Genomic DNA, 19,002 nt, shown 5'->3' with positions numbered 1-19,002 from the left:
TCGAGCGAGCCATCCTGGGAATTCATGATATCCAGTGCTATCATAGGTTGCTGCAATCAGCTCCAAAGCCACTTGCCACAGTGGTAAGGAAGCCCACACCACTCACTTAAGCTATCTGGAACTTGCTCTTGCTCCACTAACGTCAAAGCAGCATTTTGGAAGGACCATCACTTGCTCCCTGGTGCTTCAGATATGCATAATTAGAGTTGCTGTTGTTGTTGCTGCTGGTCTTTCAGCATACACTTACGACTATCTGATATGAGTATTGGCACAATCAAGTTGCCCTGTGGCTAATTTGTACACAGTTGAGAAGGAGTGGAAGAAAAATCATAGGAAGAGAAAGGAAAGTCCCAGTAGCACAAGTCGAAAGTGCTGAAAATGGAGAGAAAAAGCTAACTAAGGAACTGCATCAAAGAGGATGGGACTGTAGCTCCCCCTTGGCAATGCAATGCTCTCATTTTTAAGTGTTAATTTGACACTTTACAATTCCTACCTGTTTTTCTGAAGTTTCCCAACTCTTCAGGTGCTCCAGATGGAGAATATATCAATTCTCCCACTGCACACTGCTTTTTCACAGCTTCTTTTCAGAGCTCTGACTTCTGAGGTTGCTGCAGTTCTCTGACAATTTTTGAAAACTGCAGAAATGTATGGAAACTTAACGGCTGGGAATTTAAGGGAGGGAATATTTGCTCAGCTGCATTAATTGTTTTGTTAGTGCATGTGCACAAATGTTTCCTCCATTTACTTCCCATACATTTCTGCATTATTTGTTTATTTATGTATTTATTTTCAGAACGGTCAGGGAACAGCAGTAAATGCAGTGTTAAGCACTCTGAAAAGGTACCCTGAAAAAGGGGATGGGCAGAATCAATACCTCTCTTTTCTGGAATAGCTACAGCCTTGAGGAAATGTTGAGAAGGTACTGAGAGCTGTCACTTCAATAAGGAAAATTGAGAGGAGTAGAGGAAGATGTTATCATTCCCTCCCTCACTTTCTCAGGCACCGGCTTTTGCCAGGATGCCTTCCCCTGCTCCAGCTTTACTGGTGCTTTTAGTTGACATGCAAGTGAGCCTATATTCCATATTGCTTTGTCACTCTGTTACCCATTCTGCTTTGCCGCTCCCTTTGGCAGCTGAAAGATACAAGCACATTAACCAGAGAAGTACACACACTGGAGAGCCATAAAAGCAGAATAATGAAAGATCAACCCCCACCCCCTTCAAAAAAATGAAAAATGAACACAGTGTGGCAGCTGACCTTGTCTCCAATTCCATTTGTGCTTTTTTTGAAGGACTGAAAAATAATATTAAGACTTAACTTTGTACTCAAAGGGGTAGCAGTTGGTTATGCCATGAAGGACATGGAAATACATACCAGAATGGGCCAGAGGACTGAGGAGGAAGGAGGGTGAGAACAACCCACAGCATGCTTGATGGTTCGCTTAGTGAACCATCAAGCTTCCGTGGCTTATATGCAGGGTGGCTTAATGTGAAGGGTGAATGCCCAATGAGGTCAGAGGGAAATAAAATGCAGAAAGTGCAAACAATAATAACCATTAACAGGAGTTATTTACAAAACAATAGAGGTGTTTATGAATGCAAGAATGCAGATATGCTGGCATCTGCGAACATATTAATCCATGTAGCATGAAGAGGAACAAAACAAAACCCAATCCTGTCCTTGTCCAAACTGCAGAAGACAGAGAGGAACCATTTGAAGAACTGTTGTGCAGCTTATCTTTGAAGGTCCTTTGTCCAAGATGGCTATCTTAAGATCAGTGGCGTAGTGTCCTGGAAGGTTGACATGTGCCCCTATTGGTCTTTCAATATTGCAGTTGCAATATTGCAATGTCTTATTTTTATCCATTTATTCTTTCACATAAAAACTTGCCTGTCTGCATTTCATCTGACCTCACAGTTTAAAGTTCTACTTGCATCCCAAATCAAGCAAACGCAGAGGGGCAGTCTTTTTGGCCCCAATGTAGCAAGGCGACTTGTCAAAATTCCCCCTTCTACAGGGCTATGAAAGTTAGTTGAATATTATCCTTCTTTTCATTTGAACACCAAACCGACTACCTCGGCTAACTAGGCAGCTTGCCCATACCCTGCAAAATAATTCAGTTTTAATGTTTTGCTTGCCTTAGTTCTTTTCTGAAAAGGTGAGAAGAAAAGGTTTCATCAGTGGTGCAGGAATGATTATTTTTAAAATATATTGCAGTTACATGTTTCAGTACTCTGAACTTAATGACTAGATTTCTTTATCACCTGTTATTCCTTCTTGATCCTTAGCTGTACTATGTAAGGTTTTCCACCTGTTCTCATGGTAGCAGTGTCTTCATTTATTAACAAATGAAATGTTCATCACTGTGTTATTTTTATACTGAGAAAAACATCATCTGTTCAATATCCAGCTGTCAGATCTCTCATCTGTTCTGTTAAGACCCAGGACTCTTGTCAGGAAAAAAGGGGAGCAAATTTAGGTAAGATTCCAGCTCCTCTTAGAGGTTCTGAGGTTATCTAGGATGCCTCACCATGTTGGCTCCTCCATCTGGTTGATGGAGCTGAAGTGGAGTCCTGTGTGGGAACAAGGTACCTTCAACTGAGAGCCAGTGTGCTGTAGTGGTTAAGAGTGTGGGACTGGAACTCAGGAGATCTGGGTTCTAGTCTCCACCCAGCCACTGGCTGACTTTGGGCCAGTCACAGGTGCTCGGCTCAAACTACTTTACAGGGTTTTTGTTGTGAGAAAAAGGTTGAGAAGAGAATTATGTAAGCTGCCTTGAGTTCCTCGAAAGGAAAAAAGAGTGTGATACCAGTATAATAAACAAACAAACAATAGTAATTTTAAAACTGGCATATTGTCTAGGAAGAGTCATAACTAGACAAATTAATGGAGCCCATTCTAGAAGACTGCATGTTATTTGGATGAGCTCCAGCTTTTGGATTTGGAATGAGAATGTAAGCGTTGGAATGGATCCAATGGAAAACTATAACTGGTGAGTGTCAAGACCATGTGTCCCATCATAGAGTAGATTATTGGAATGCTTCCAGATTGGTGACTGCTAGAGCTACTGATCAAAAGACATGGTGGTATATATTGTCTCCCCTGAACAGTAGGGCAGACGGTGACTTCCTAGTCCTACCAACCAGAAGGCATTCTACAGCTCTCTCTCTCTATACACACACACACACACACACCCCCTATGTATTTAACTTCTCTACTGCCCAACAACTGAAGCTCACTGGATACTTTACAACAACATTCTGTCTTTTTCTACTTTGGTATGTGGTAGGAAAAACATACCAAAGAGGCAGTACAAAATAGAGAAAGATAATAAATAGAAGGTGAAGTCATCTGGGCCCCTTGTAAAATTAAGTCAGGATAATTGCACAGTAAAAGTTGTGGCAGGGCGAGGGAGATACTCCTCCAACCTTCTTTGTTGCTAGGGGCCCAGGAGGCCTTGGCGACTAGAAGTACGGTTTTGGTTGATATGCCAGCTGCAGTCATTCCTGGATCGGCATGGCCTGGCCTATTCAGTTGCCCATGCTTTGGGTTGTTCTGGGATCTGGGCACACCTATCTAGAAGTGAGTTCTGTAAATCAAGTGGCAATTTTGATGCACATAGTCACGCACAAGGAGTTGCTTATATTGATCCATAAATATGTTGAGATGAAACTTTGCCACCATCAAAGCAACAAGCCAATTTTTTAAAAAATAGCTATTGCCGGTATCAGTCAGGTTGTCAGAGAAGGCAAAGGCTGCACTCAGCACTGTTGCCCTTTTGCCCTGTTGCATTTCACACAGCTGGCAGTGGCAAAGCAGACCTTGGCAATGCCCTGGAGTGCTGTTACTATACAACTGAAAAGCCACGTCAAGTCCATTTCCTTTGTTTGCTTTCCTCTGAGCTGTCTTGCCAACTTGATTGAGTTTCCTGAGCCACAGGCATAAGAAGTGTTGGAAGTTCAAGTAACATGGAGCTTGCTCTCAGGAATGTGCACATAAATCCGCAGCCTGCACAGCTTTCTACCTGTTGGACTTCCTAAGCTTTCAATCAAACTTGTGCATAATTGAAGCAGCATCTGAACCACATGTGAGCATCCAATGGCTTGCAGGCAATATGTGTCCAACCCACCCAATTTCATGAAACATCTAGCCTAGTCTTGCACATGTTCTAATAGCCCAGAAGATTCAGAACTGGCAAGTGAAACAGATCAAAGGAGAACTGGGGAGGATGGGATATGCCAAAACACAGATGTGCTTATCTTAAGGTCAGATTATTCTGCAGGGCAGGCAGTTTCTTGGAATAATCATGAGGTAGAGCTGGCAGGACAGGAGTATGGGAATGAGGAGTTCTCAGGTGGAGGCCAGGCACCCTGGCTTTTGACCCCTTGGTGAAGCATCAGCAGAGGCAAGTGGCCCAAGTAAATTATTGGAGTGTGGAGAAGAAGCATGCTCACTTTCAGAGGGGTCCAGGCAACTTCATAAGGAGAGTTTCTGGACACTACACTGGGATTGACAAACTGCTCTGTGCCTGCTCAGAGATTTTTTCGGGATGATTTGTACTTGGGAGAATGCTTTGCAAGGAAAATGGTCTGTGGCTTTTGGCTGCTCGAATGAGGGCCTTCAGCTCATGATAGCTAGTAGCTCTCAGGACAGGCACCAACACATCCCTCCCATAATGCCATCTCTTTATGTTTGGATAAAATATTTGTTTAGGCTGACCACACTCAGAAGCAGAGAAAGATGTGCCTTCATCCATTGTATTTCTGCAGATGCAGCGTGAATTGTATGGGTGAGAAAAATACTTTTGCTGAACAATGGGAACCCTTTAAAAAAAGTGAGAGACGTTTTCAACCTCTGTCCCAGGAAGCCCCTTGCTGGCAAGCAGATGCTTCCCATGTACAAACTGCCTTAAAGTGAAGTACGTTTTAAACACAATGCAATTTGTGTGAAGCGCCTACACAGGTAAATGCTTTTCCATGGCCTTTGTGTGGCCAAGGTGACACATTGAAATCTCCCCTATATGAAACTTTTATTTCTGCTTTCCCCCTGCTTTTTCTCCTCCCCTGCTTGAAATGAGGCCTTGCAACCAGGCTTCCTTGTTGGGTGGCAGTCCTTGTTATGATTTATTGACACTGTGATGTGGGAAGCTTCAATGCACGCTCGCACACTGCATATCTGTTGGATGATAGCCCATTCTGCTAGTGTTCCTTCTGCCGGCAGTGGGGAGGGGCTCCTCTAAGATTCCAGGACCTCTTTCAGAAAAAGAGCAGCTCAAATAACAGAAAAAGAAGCAGACAGCTTTAATAGAAAGGTGAAAGGATTGAAAGGGACCAAGTTTAGAGCAAAAAATTAAAATGAAATTAGTATAAGAACAAACATTCATCTTAAAACTTTTTTTAAAAGTCTGTAGACCTGTATCCTCAAACGCTTTAGTAGAAGTGATGTCTTCTAGGTCACAGGAAACATTACAGTACTGGCAGACTGGCTTCTAAAGCTGCCACCCAGCGGATGCTGTGCAGGTTGTTCAGCTTATTCTCTGTAACATCTTTTCTGAGGTAAAGGGACAGAAGAAGTGGTGAGCAAACATGGGAGACCAGGTTTCTTGGGCCCTTGTTAACTTCCATGAATGAGGTAGGGTCATGTTGTGATGAAAACCTCATCTGGAAGAATTTTTGGTTTTCGCAGTCCTTCAGCCATGGCACAGAGTTCGCAGAGTGCCCTGTTTTGGTGAAAGACAGTAGAAAGGAACACTCCTCAGAAAGAACAAGCCTTTTGCTTTTTAGAGGAAGGTGGCATAAGTGTAGGGACTTGCATAACAAATACTCCTCTCTTGCTTGGTGCTCACCTACTGATCTCTCTTCTTTAACTGCTATTTATTTTCCAATTTGATTGACTTCTTAGATCAAGGGTGAGGAACTTGTAGTCCTCCATACATCTGTAGGCTCCTGATTCCCATCAGCTGCAGTCAGCATGGCCGAAATGGTCAGAGGTGATGGGAATTGTAGGGCAGCAATATGGGACAGGAGATGTTTAAAGTGAAGAAAAACCCAAGGAAGGTCTACAGACAGTGGGGAATAGTGAGCGATCTGCTGTGCTCCTTGATAGTGCCTCTGTTTTGGAGCCAGCGATCAGCCCCATCAAAAGCCCTTCTAAAGCTTCTATAAAGCTGAAAGGAGGAGGGATACTCTTTTGTTTGCAAATGCATAGTCCATATATATTTATTCACACCTTCCATGTAACATGCATTAGGAAGTTGGGAACATGCATTCTTTGTCCATCAATTTAGTGTCCATGAGGCTACTGGGCTTGATGCGTAAACTATGAAAAGAATTGCATCTTTGGGGACATATTCACACACAAAGTTGTCACTGCTACAATCTTCAAGTGGTTTATATTGCCTTTATGAACCGTTTCCCCCTGGCTGATAGTGAAGCATATGGCAGCTGCTAAGAGACGGCTGGTCATAGAGCAAACAATGATTCCGTATTTGGGAGATATGATACATTAAGCCAGTCTCTGTTTCCTGTTGGGGGTAATATTTCTTCCTACAGCAAGGAAAAAGGTAGATGGTAGAGAAATAAGGAAAGGAAAGGAAAGGAAAGGAAAGGAAAGGAAAGGAAAGGAAAGGAAAGGGAAAAAAGAGCACAGCAATTTGTATGACATTTGTATGAACAAAAAACATGCTATATTTTAAATAGAAATGCATTACTTCTCTCAGTAGGGAGAAGACTAATTAGGTGACCAGCATGTCTGCTCTGGCTGCTGCCCAGGTGCTAAGAGTTGCAGGACATTTTTGAGGCCCTGGCTGTTTTCCCTCATATGGTTTTAAATGAAACTTCTACTGGAAAGTCCATCAGAGAAAGGACACCTCCAGAGTGAGGCCTGTCCTATGTAAGGTAGGTCACCTGGACATCGTATGCCTTTTCTGTAGGTTTTATGAGACTCCCTGCTGCCACAGAGTGAATCTTTAGAATAGTGTGAACATTCGTAATACTTGCTGACAGGGCATGATATAGCGAGCTGAGCGGGAGCAGCAGTCTGTGACATGTACACATGACATGAGGCCTCCAAAGGCCCGAGCGTGTGCTTCCATTCCGCCGCATTGAGTCATGTGAGCTGCATGTGACTGAGTGAGGTGCAGTGCTTACAGGGCCTCTCTTTTCCCTCAGGCATTCAGAGCATCGCAAGGTTATCAAAGGTTACACAAACAAGTTGTTAGAAAATGTTTCACGTAGCTCTGCACTTGACAAAACGGGGAAGTCTTTATTATTGATATATGCACCCTTATTCATAGATAAGAATGGCCTGCCTGAATCACGCTAAGATTCCAGCATGCGTTTCCATGATATGAAGGGCATGTCCTCCTTGTTTGTCCCCGTCAGCTGGCCTCTGATGATGGAGGCCACATTTTAAGCTATTAAGCTTAATGGCTTTTGCAGTTGCTAGTGAGAGAGACAGGTGCTTTGGGTGCACGTTCTCAAGAAAAAATCAGAGGTGGAGGAAGAGATGTGGGGTGGGGAGGCTTGGAATGTGGGCCATTTCCAGACATTGAGATAAGAGAAGTCTATCACAGGGCCAGACTCCCCAGGTGGGCAGGCAGTCTCTGGGAATAACTGAGATGAATAGTTGGTAGGAGGAGACTTGGAAAAGGGGAGTTTCTCAGGCACAGAAAAGGCAGGCATGGCTTTGACCCCATGATGCATCATCAGCAGGGGAGGGTGGCCCATTTAGAGGATTGCCGTGCAGGAAGGAGGCATGCTTGTTTTCAGAAGGCCCCTCCTGAAGGGCTGGGGCCCCAGCGTGCTCATAAGAAGAGCTTCTGGAGGTGAATACTAGACTGGATTCGGTGAACTGCTCAGAGGTTTATTCTGAGCGTTAGTGCATGTTGAAAATGCTTTGGTCCATAAAAAACATTTTTGCAAGAAAGGTCTGTGATTTTGAATGTGCAAAGGAAGGAAGCCTAGCTCACAACACCTCCCTATGAATAAAGAGCAACTTACGACAGGCAGTTTCCACCAGCTCCAGCAAGCACTTTGGAAACAGTGTGTGGGGCTTGCCAGGCTCATGGCCCTATAGCACTTCTATGGTGATGTACAGTCCAGAAGAGCTGGCATCTAGGCATGGGGGTTCTTCAGATTATCGGAGCCATTTTGTACATGGGAGTCAAGAGAAAGTGCTGGTGTAGATGAGCTGGGAAACATTGCATGTAAACTTGTACTTCTTACCAACAGCAGCCCGTCACCAAGCAGTAAGCACCTGAAGTACTAAAGTGGGAGCCATTATCTGCCTGAGTAGGACCATTTCCTGAATCCATCTAAACTAAGGGTCATCACTACTTCCTACTGATGTGGAATTCTATTAATTCATTAAGAAGTTCTGCCCTAAACTCACTCAATCTACTTATAAGCCACAATGTACTGTTGTGTTGTGTGAACTCAGGATGGGTTTGTCAGGGTGGCTTAGGTTTGGCTTATAAACCAGTCTCACAACCCATGGCTTGTAGCTGGGGTTGCCTGACCCATGATGGGTTGTTGTGTCCTCCAATCCCACAGGACCCAACCCAGCCTGGGCCAAGCCCTACTGCAAGAGAAACCTTGGACAAGAGCAGCAAAATCCCCTTGGTACTTTTGCCAAATGGGTAGTCAATCAATGTCACTGACAGCCATACTCAAAGTGCCCAAGCAGCACTTTGGGATGGCTGTCATAGCCTCACCCCTCTGCCTCTTTGGGGCCCTCTGCCACTGACTCTTAAGTTGGCAGCAGTGCTGATTCTGGCTTTCCCACCCTACTGCACCGGTGTAAGACCTTCTGGCCTCACAGTGCCAATGCAGGAAAGGGATCAGTTCTGTCTGAATCAGTCCTGGCTCCCATTCCTTGCTTCACCCCTGTGAACCAAGCAGTTGCACTGGCAACATGGGGTGAAGATCACTCCAGCTGTCTTGATAGCTCCCAATGACAGCAGGGAACATGGGAGCCTCAGTTTTCCTGTGGGATCTCCTGGGATACACACAACAGGACCAAGTGGAGGAGGAGGGGTAGGCAAGGAGGTAGGCAACAGGAGGAGTGAGGAGGAGGAGGGCAAGGACCCACAATAGGCCCTATCACACAGCCCACTTCTTTGGTTGTGCCACATTGTGGATTGTCATCTCACAGAAACCCACTGTAATTGTGGGAAAGTCATTGCATTTTATCCACAAAGTCAGCAAGTAGCTTTAGGTAGCTTACAGGGTGAGATCTGATGTCAGATAATCTCTTTCCCATCAATTGCTAAAGTCTGTGCCAGGAAATATGAAGGGCAAACAGATATTAATTGTAATGCATTCAGCATTTTTAATGTTTTCAGATATAAATGGGGAAGAATAATCTCAGTGAAATTGCTAATGACTCATTTTGATGTGGCTTGAAATGGCGGAACACTCAGACAATCCGCTGCATGTAATTAAGCCAGCTGCATCCCGAGGCTAATGGCTTTGCTCACTCATAATGGTTCAATAGTATTGACCAGCTCTAAGGAACAAGGAAAATTTGTCTTTGCAAAGATTGGCAGATGGCTCCTTCTCTATATGGCCCTTTGCATCTTTGGGGTATACCATGAGGTCATGCCTGATGACATGTGCAGATATAAGCTATACTGCTCTGGTGCCCAAATTATAGATGCTGAATTCTCTCATATGGCCACAGAGGAGGTCATTCTTCATATGCATGTAGGGCAGCAAGTTGCAGCTGCTGGCATCAGCCAGGGGACCGTGTGTCTGTGGGAAGTTGCTTTCTCTATTTTCCAAGAAGAAAACTGTGGCAACAGGAGACTACCTGACCCCATTCATTGGCCCAAGAAGGAGAAGCAGCAGGGAACTAGGCTCATTGCTTCTGCCAGAAATAATGCCTGCAAGCACTTTGTAATGAAGAATTACTGCTCAGCAAAATGTTCTTCTTTTCCTTCCCTTCATTTTCCCCTCTTGTCTCATGTATTTTAGATCCTCACCTTGATGGCAGATTGTGTCTTACTGACCTTGCTCAGCTGCCCCGTGAGTCTTTTTATCTGAAGAGTGGACTAAAATACTTTAAATAAACATATAACCAAATACAGGACTGACCCAGCATAAATCTTACCTGTCAAGACATAAAGTGAATTCAGGTGTGAGAAGTGGCCCACAATCTATTGGTATCTTCAATGCAGTGTCTTCCAAGGACACCAACAAAGTGCTCACTTTTCTACCCCCTTCAAAAGAATTTGGAGAAAAAATCTTGGGAAATGATAGAGCAGCCTTCTTTCTTATCCTTTCAAGGTGATCTCTTTCTCTCTCTTAGACCCTTTGCCTTGCTATTTTGCCTTTCCTCCCAAACTTTAGCCTCACTATTTCTCTCCCCCCACACACACACACACACCTCTGTTGCTCATGTTTGTCCTACCATGTCTCCATGACAACCATTAGGTAACTAGCCACAACCCCTGGGGAAGCCATTTTGTGGGGGTACCCAGAGAACTTTCTCAAATTCCCCAATGTGCCTATGGATCCAAAAAGGTTCAGGACTTCTGCCTTGCCTTAGATGATCATTATCATTATATTAGATAGTAGGTTGATATTACTCTCTCTGGTATCTGAAGTTAAAAGTCAGGTCTTCCTCAGCTCATCTTCCCACCACCCGATCGGCATGTTCCTTTCCTGTTTATTCCCTGTTTATTTAGTGTGGGGGATAAACAGAAAGCTATACAGAGCACTACAAGGGTTAAACAAAAAGGCTAATAGGTTGAACCTTGAAAAATGTGCATGCATAGGGCATAGCTTTAGAAGATTCTCTATCAGGTATCACTTCAGTAGGATGTGCAGAGAAGAAGTATATATAAAAAGTTTCCATCAGATGGTAATATGTGGCTACACCTTTACATGCATTTGGGTCAGGTCTATGTGTTTATGATTGGTTAAAGTGAACCCATGCTACATGACATCAGAAGAAGTAGAAATTCTTTGTGCAAGTCTTTGTTCAGGGAATCTGCTCTTTTTCTTAGCAGATTACTTGCTCTGAAGAGTAATAAATTTTGCTGCATACCACAAACAGTTAAACACTTTATTGACCTCCTAGTCAAGGAGCCAAGAGAATTACTAGAAAATTCTCTCACCTTGTTTTCAAGTGAGAGTGAAACTTTTACTATTTCTCCATTATTAGCCATCCTACTGAAGCCATGGAAGGAGGAGGAAATGCCTCCAACATCATGTCAGGAATGTGACTTATCAGCCAGTTCTTTTAAGAAGTTTGACAAGGTGGAGTCCAGCTACTTCAGCATGGTTATGCTAGGAAACTATACACAGCATTCATGCCGAGATGTTGAGTGCCATCTTGGAGTCACCACCATTAGGAACCAGAACTGGTGAAGTTGCAGTGGGAATGAGGGATGGGCCTAATGCTTTATGTATTTCTTGTGCTGCTTTTCCTTTGCATATCTTGTAAGAGTAAATGAACATGTCTCAATTTGATAAAAGCCAATAAAGCAGAAATAATTCCTACTGGAGTGCACTCAGAAACAGCAAATTTCAGTTCATCAACAGTCTGTACTGCAATCACATATATTCAGCTCAATGCCAAACAAGCCCGACAATCACTTGTTGCTGTGTGATTGACGTGGCACTTTATGAAAACTGTGTTTTCATAATATTAAGGGTACTTGTGGCCAGAATTATCCTTTCACTTGCTAGTTCCTAGTCTGGTTCCTACTGCCTTCCAGGTCTCTCCAGTTCTTATGTTTATGTGCTTTGTTTTACACTTTTTTTCACCCGAAGAGTCTGAAGAGTCCCTTAACCACAAGTTATCTATTTATTTGAAATAGAGAATGAAATGTAGATGAGATTATACAATAGTGTAGTGGAACCATGTAGGTACTGTGGAGTGTTTTGGAAGAAGAGTAACTGTCTCTTGAAGCGTAAGTATGGTGTAGTGGGAGAAAAAGTGCTGTAAAGATTGTTTCTGCCTCAGTTAAGCATTTAAGTCTCCTTATTGGTCTATGAGTCAGGCCCTCTCTGTCAGTGAAATCAGCATGTTTTGCAGTATATATTGCATTTATCAATATTATTAGTGATTAGAAAGGTGTTTCTAGCTGAATGAACTTGTGTCATGTGCCTGGCATAAAACAGCTTCCTTCCTTCTCTACCTTTTCTCTGTACAAATTTGGAGGCAAAAAATTCCATGTTGCCTTTTACACAAAAAGTAAACCGGAAACATTATTTTGATGTGGTTGTCCTCTCCCACTCATGGATTGAAAGGAAGAGTAAACGTTTATCTTTTAAATATATTGCTGTTATACCCAGAAAGGCTTTTGGCAATGACTTTCTCAGCTCAGGCAACCATGGGATAGAATAACACATTGTGCCAAACATGGTGCTTATCCCCAAATCCTTGACTTCTGCCCCATAATATTTCTTACCCCATGTGGCAATGCCATCTCCCACCAGATCAGCTAACAAAACAGAATGGGAGCAAGGGATATGTGCCATATAATGACCTTAAGAGGGGAGAAAGAAGACCTTGGCAGAGAGATGTGATTTTAGTGTGTTTTTGTCCAATGAAACATGTAGTTCCAGTTTCACTGCAGTGGCATTTGATATCACTTTGATAACACATTTGATAATTGATGTTTTTACCCTCTGGTATCTATCATCTTTGGCACATCACACATTGTTCTCTATACTTGCATTCTACTTATATTTACCCCCTCATTTCCTGAGAGATGAAAAGTTGATAATCATCACAGCTGGCTCTAAGGCCAAAACAGGCAATAAACATATATCTAGCTATGTCTCTTTTTCATTTTGACCCTAGACTAGCTTCAGTGCCCCCAATCTGTCTCTTAAAAATGTTCCTGTCCTCTAGCTAGGGTCCCAATCTGGATCAGGGATGGGGTATGTCTTGTACCTAGTGTAGAGTAAAAAAGAAAATTAAAATCATATGTCTTCTGTACACACATTTGAAGCAATTTCTGCTTTGGGTCTATGCATCTGCAAAGAAGCATTATCTTCACCTGTTTTTTTAAGCTTTGCAGTTTCCTGTATTTATAGTGATATGGCTAGGAGCACAATTTTTAAAAGCTGTTAGTTCTCATGTCTCTTTAAATCTTGAATCCCTTCCATCACCCTTTTAAAAGTGTCTTTTTCACACCTTCTCTTATCCATAATTGAAGCTGCTGAAGCGTTCCATGGTTCTGTCTAGAAAAATTGAATTAGTTCCTTTCAGCTAAAGTAGATAGCGCTGTTCTTGGTACAAAAATAGATATCTATTTAAGAATGAAGGGGGAAAAAAACCAACAACTCCAAAACTCAGCAAGGATGTGGCTGTTTTAAAGAGGCATATTCTCAGGTACTTAAGTTTAAATGAATTGAAAAGGAACAATAAGCCAGAAAGTGGTTACTTCTGTTAACATTTTCATCTCATTTTCAACCTGCCACATCAATCAAAGTCCTATGAATTCTAGGGTCCAGTTTCCCACAAGGCTGACCAGAGGCCTCTGGAAAGTCTACAAGCATATCCTGAGCCCAGGGCTGCTTCTGATCCTGGAGTTGAGATAGGGCCATGATGACCAGCAGCCATTGATGGCCTTGAATTTGTCTGACCCTCATTTCCAGTCATCTCCACTGAGCATTATTGCCACATCTACAAGGCTCATGCTCCCTAGCAGGGCCCATTGCCATGGCTGCTGGTCCTTTGCCCACACTATATAGCCGAGTCTGAGAAGCTGCCAGAGTGATACTGCATGGGGTCACAACAGGCATGATGGGAATTTTAAAATGGTGGCTTCCCAGCTGTGTGGTACAGTGGCATGGTGAGTGGGCCCATAGCCTGGGGTGCAAGGATTTTAAAGGGGCCCACCAGAATGACCTTCATAAGGGCTTCTTAATCTTGAAGCAGGCTTGCGAGAGCCTTAATTTTGGAAATATCCTCTTATTGTAAAATATTTTCTTTCCAAAATCACAGTGTTCTCCTTATAGCCTATGGTGGACACCTCATCAAAAAAGAGAGCCTGCAAGATCAAAAAAGAGCATAAAAGATAGTGACTTATTTGCATGAAATGTGCATGAGCAAAGTATAAGTGTAGATGTGATATAAAATTTCTGATTTCCTGTAACCTTTCCTTTGTAACCTTGTGGAGGCCTTCACCTGAAGAGAGCCCCTCAAGTCATAATTTTTGTCTAACAATGAATGGCAGAAATTCACAATTTTTTTGAGTATATGAAGTTAGCACTGGTGTAACAAAAATTCTTCAGCTGAAACGGCCTTCTTACTTGCAATAAAACTCTAATAGTGTGAGAACCACTGGGCATGCCCTGAGAAAGCAATTGCTGACATCTAACATTCTGTTTAACTGTCCCCTGTTAAGGTAAGTGTAAAAGGTGGCCTACTTTCTCTAGCTAAAAATGTGCAGATGGCGAGATCCACGTACAGATAGGAATAGGTAGAAATGACCAATGATTGGGTTTGCTCTTAAAGTTATTTTAAAAAATTGGATTCTTAATGGCTGGTGCTGGTCTCTTATGAAGGAAGAGCAGACTGTATTTATTGTGTGTGTGCTTCAGTAAAGAGCTTTAAAAAATGTGCTGGTGGTTTGTTCTCTCTCTCAGTTAGACAAACAATCCTTTAGGCCAGTTGGGGTTAGAGTCCCTTACAGATGCAAATGTAGAAATGGTTATTAATTAAAGAGACTCTTTAAGAGACTCTCCATCCCACCATAAAGTGGAAGACTGTGAGCAGCTGTCTATACCTCCTATTCAGGTGCTATTGATGAACAACTTGAAGGTCCAGTTCTTCTTTCCGTTGGGTCTTTATCTGTATACTGGACTTTGACTAGACAGCTCTTCAAAGCAAGACAGCTGTCAAAATAGAGGATAGTCTTTGGCAGCCTTTCAAGTAGAGCATTGTCCTCTGTGAAAGAGGACATGTGGGCACTCTGCGACAGCTGCGTGTGACCAAATGATATATGAATGTTCTCCTATTTAACTAAACGTCCTAGTGGCATAGAACCCCAGTCTATTCAACATCATGAGAGTGTACCATATAACAAAGGTATTACACAGAAAAAATTACCATACCAAGAACTTTGTTGAACACAATATAAATTCATTTGTTTGACCTTTTTAATCCATTCTCAGAATACTTGACCCAAACATTATTTTTAGTTCATGGTCTTCCGATTTTTCTGTTGCTTTATCTGAGAACATCTCTTCTGCTTGCTGTGTTCAGGCCACTGATTTGGAGAGATTCTATTGATAGCATCTTTCATGACATCCTCACTGAAGTAATACAATTAAACTTAATTCAAGTTTAAGCTTTGAAAAATCTTGGGGCACATTCAAGGCTTAACAAAAGATTTTCCAGACATGAAAAACTTACTCAATAATACATTGCCCTCTCTTTAAGATGCTACAAAACTTTGTTGTACTTGCTGCAACAAACCAACACCACTACCCTCTCCACCAATAAATTAAAGTCTAATTTCTCATTGTGTATGCAAATATATGGAGCAGTGAAAATTGATTAGTCTTTTCCCTTTATTAAAAAGCCCAGAATTTTAGAAGGAAAAAATATACCAAGGTAAATAATCCATGCATTCCATAAATGTTTGATGATGTGATTTTTGTGTTCTAACTGAAAATCCCTTTGCTGCTTGTTTTAAACAGAGCCAGGCCAGTGAGCTGCATGGCTCTGGGGATCTCGAATAGACCCATTGCCTTTCACTTCCAGGTCACTGGTTCAGCTAAAGTTTGGGCTAGTTGTGGCTAAATTATTACTAGGGAGAAAATTCCTATTTCTTTATGCATGGATTCCTGCAGCTCAATGTATACTAACCATCTGTGTGAATGGATAATACATAAGACTGAAGGGCAGCAAGACTTCTAAATGGCGTTTTCTAGATGGCACTTCTGTTTTGAGGGGATTCAGCTCCTTGCCTGTACAGGTCTTTGGGGACATGCACCAATGCTTGCTTTTCCACTGGGAATGGTGGCCTGGATGGACTGCGGCATCTGTAAGTGATGCAAGTATTGACTCATTGCACGCAGTGACCTGAGTTGCTGTAATTGGCTCTCTCCGGTTATTATATGGATGCCACAGCTGGGAGGCACTGGGGCTGTTTCCACGAAAATGGAGATTCTGGAAATGGAGATGGCTGCAGCCATCTCTGCCCAGTTATGTCATTTTCATACCTTCTCGTGGTGTTTTCTGTATTTCCCATGGAAGAGGGCTGCATTTCCCTATGTGATTGCACTACAGGCTTGCTTTGTTAATTGGCTAATGTAAGCAATTAATCAAGCACATGTTGCAACCACAGAAGGCACATAGAAGATGATTTGTTTCTAACCTCACCCCTTGGGTCCGTCTCCCACCCCCAGATGAACACCTTCTTCAGGCCTTCCTTTCTGGGCAAGGCTGCATTCCCTGGCTCATCCTAAGGAACATTTACTATCTTTCTCCAACCCTACAGTTCTCTTTGAGTTATGGTAAACAGAACTGTAATTATATGCAGTATTCAAAGGTTGGCATATCATGTATTTACTGTATATTTATTACAGTACTTTCCATTTTACTTTTTCTGAAATTGTGCTACTGCAGAAGCTGAAGGTTTCCAGTGACCTTTCTCTTGTGAACCTTTGAATGTTTTCAGCTCATATTGATTACATAAATGTGCAGTGGTATGTGAGAAAAACAACTTCCTTCTGAGAAGTAAGCTTTATTGATCTGATCCAATTTTATATATCTGAATTTTCCTTGTTGTGAAACTCTGCTGAAGCAGGTACTAACAAAACCCATAGATTTCAAGAGTAATCATTCTTCTCCTTCACTTACTTCTGGCATCGCAGCTCACAATGTCACCAATTCACCTTTTAAAAAGGGGTTTTAATTATGTATGTATCAGTTTTAATTGTTTTATTTAAAGGGCTCAAATGACAAGGTTATACATATATTAGAGCAATGATAACAGAACTGGTAGATTTATTGATTACTTTATTTACTTTTGCAATCTATTTAAATATTCAGAAGACCGGGATTCTAGAGAAAGAAAATCAGTTTGGAATGGAAGGCAGGTAATCCATCAAGCCATGATTGTCAATTTAATTATTTCATTTTATTTTATAATTTAATTTACTTATATATATGTTTAGTTTCCTTCTGAAACCCTATTCTCACCATCTCTTATTATAACCAAGAGAAGGTAGTACAGGCACATGGTTGTTAATTCTGCCTCCGTTCATTTGTAACTACCACAAGCCATGCTACTATGGTGTTTATTTGTGGAGTGCCAAAAAAAAAAAAAAAAAGACATGCATAACCAAAAGAGGACACCAGTTTGCATAAACTTTAATTATGCTAATATATATGCAGAGATGCAAATTTGGAAATAACCATTCTAATTGATAAAGGAAATACAATACATCTGACCACAGTGGGAAGGACTGTGCCCAGGTGACCTGTGTGTCGTGCACAGTCCACTGTCCAGGTGCTCACTGTTGATGTGCAACTTCAAAGTCAGCTCTTCCTTCTGATGATTCCTTTTCTTCCAAGCCCAAATTGGACTGGACAGTCCTTCAAACATAGGATACCTTCAAAATAGAGGACACTTCTCTGATGGCCCTTCACATAGAGGGCTGTTTGAGGACACTTGGCCACTGTTGTGAAGAGTAAATGCCTGTAGTGGGAAACAACAGGCTGTGCAGCAGATGTCGGCTGTACCAATACTTGGAGGGCGCTGGAGAGTTAGCTAACGCTTGGTGCCACTGGTGTGATGTCAGGGCCACCTAAACAGGGTTTTGGTTGAGAGGGTCCTGGGAAATCTTTGGTCACTGAGGAGAAGGATCACAGCTCAGTGGAAGAGCACATGCTTTGTGTGTAGAAGGTCCTGGGTTCAGTCTCTGGCAACTCTGGTTACAATGGATCTGGTAGAGGTGACATGAAGAGTTGCTGCCAGTCCATGCAGAACTAAAGAGAGGCACAGGCTTATCTAGTTTAGTATGTGCGTATATTGCTAGGGACGCTGAGTTCCCACAGTCTAGATCATAATTACTCCAGTTGTTGGCTTTGGTTATGCTTCCATCTTACTTTCAGTAGAAGTGATATATTCATGAATCTTGCCCTTACTACAGTAAGCGTAGTTATATAACAGGGAATAATAAAATGAAAATAGATCATAGAATCATAGAATACTAGTGTTGGAAGGGGCCAACATTATTCTGTGCTCTCTTTTTATCCACACATGCAGCAACTGCTCATGTGAAGTACACAATCTTATCATCTATGGATGAATTTGTTGGCTTCTCGTAACTGAGCTTGGTAAAATCAAATTAACATATTGTATATACCTGTGTATAAGGTGACTCCCATATAAGATAAGGTCAATATTTTGGGCTGTTTTTCTGGTGCCTAACATATGATAAAGATGACCCCCAATTTTTCAAGGGAAATCTTATATGCTGGTATATATGGTAAGCCATCAGAAAAAGCTTTCACCTACAACAGTGTTCCCAATTAATTGAGCAGCAGATGTGTAAAAGTTACTATTTTTAATGCAAGTACCTCTGAAAACTGCAGGATGTGGCAGCAAGGGCGGGTGGGCACTGGACTCAAGCCTGGGTGTGCGGCCGCTTGTGAGGCTTGTGAAGTTACTGAACACAAAAAGATCTAGAAGAGGGCAAGGCTAGCTGGACAGAATTTCACCAGGAGCATTTTACCCTCCCATATTTTGTGGCACATTCCAGTTGTCTTCTGTTAAAGCAGAACAATAGTCTACTCTTTGCCACCTCTATCTCCAGACACAGCTTATTCCCATTCTACATCCTTATTATATTCCTGAATATAGAATAGAATCTATTTGCTGTGTGGGTCTCTTCCTGCTTGCAAGTGAACATAAGATTAAGTATATTTCAGGTGAGATGATGCCTTTTGCAGGGACAGAACAATAGAAGAACCACATTTATTTATTATTGTTTTATTCCATTTACTGTTATTTGACGCTTGCTCTTCTAG

The 19,002-nt window shown here is 42.2% G+C and overlaps 1 protein-coding gene across 3 annotated transcripts in view; it reads left to right on the top strand.

The window, feature by feature from the left end:
* AKAP7 (A-kinase anchoring protein 7) overlaps positions 1–19,002 on the top strand; it is a 144,163-nt gene that overhangs the window by 110,024 nt on the left and 15,137 nt on the right. Inside the window, exons 8-10 of one of the 3 annotated variants that reach the window (XR_006414165.1) lie at positions 4,770–4,962; positions 6,719–6,896; positions 9,975–10,480. The exons of 1 other annotated variant lie outside the window; for it this stretch is intronic. The gene's annotated coding sequence lies outside the window, so the exon portion shown is untranslated. Of the gene's footprint in view, positions 1–4,769; positions 4,963–6,718; positions 6,897–9,974; positions 10,481–19,002 lie in introns of those variants that run through there. One more of the 3 variants, XR_006414161.1, reaches the window with a different exon arrangement.

This window comes from Varanus komodoensis, unplaced genomic scaffold, assembly GCF_004798865.1.
Source record: "Varanus komodoensis strain SLA01 unplaced genomic scaffold, ASM479886v1 scaffold1, whole genome shotgun sequence".
Classification (NCBI taxonomy): domain Eukaryota; kingdom Metazoa; phylum Chordata; class Lepidosauria; order Squamata; family Varanidae; genus Varanus; species Varanus komodoensis.
The sequence above is the reverse complement of the archived record's forward strand: the minus strand, read 5'-3'. Positions and strand labels throughout refer to the sequence as shown.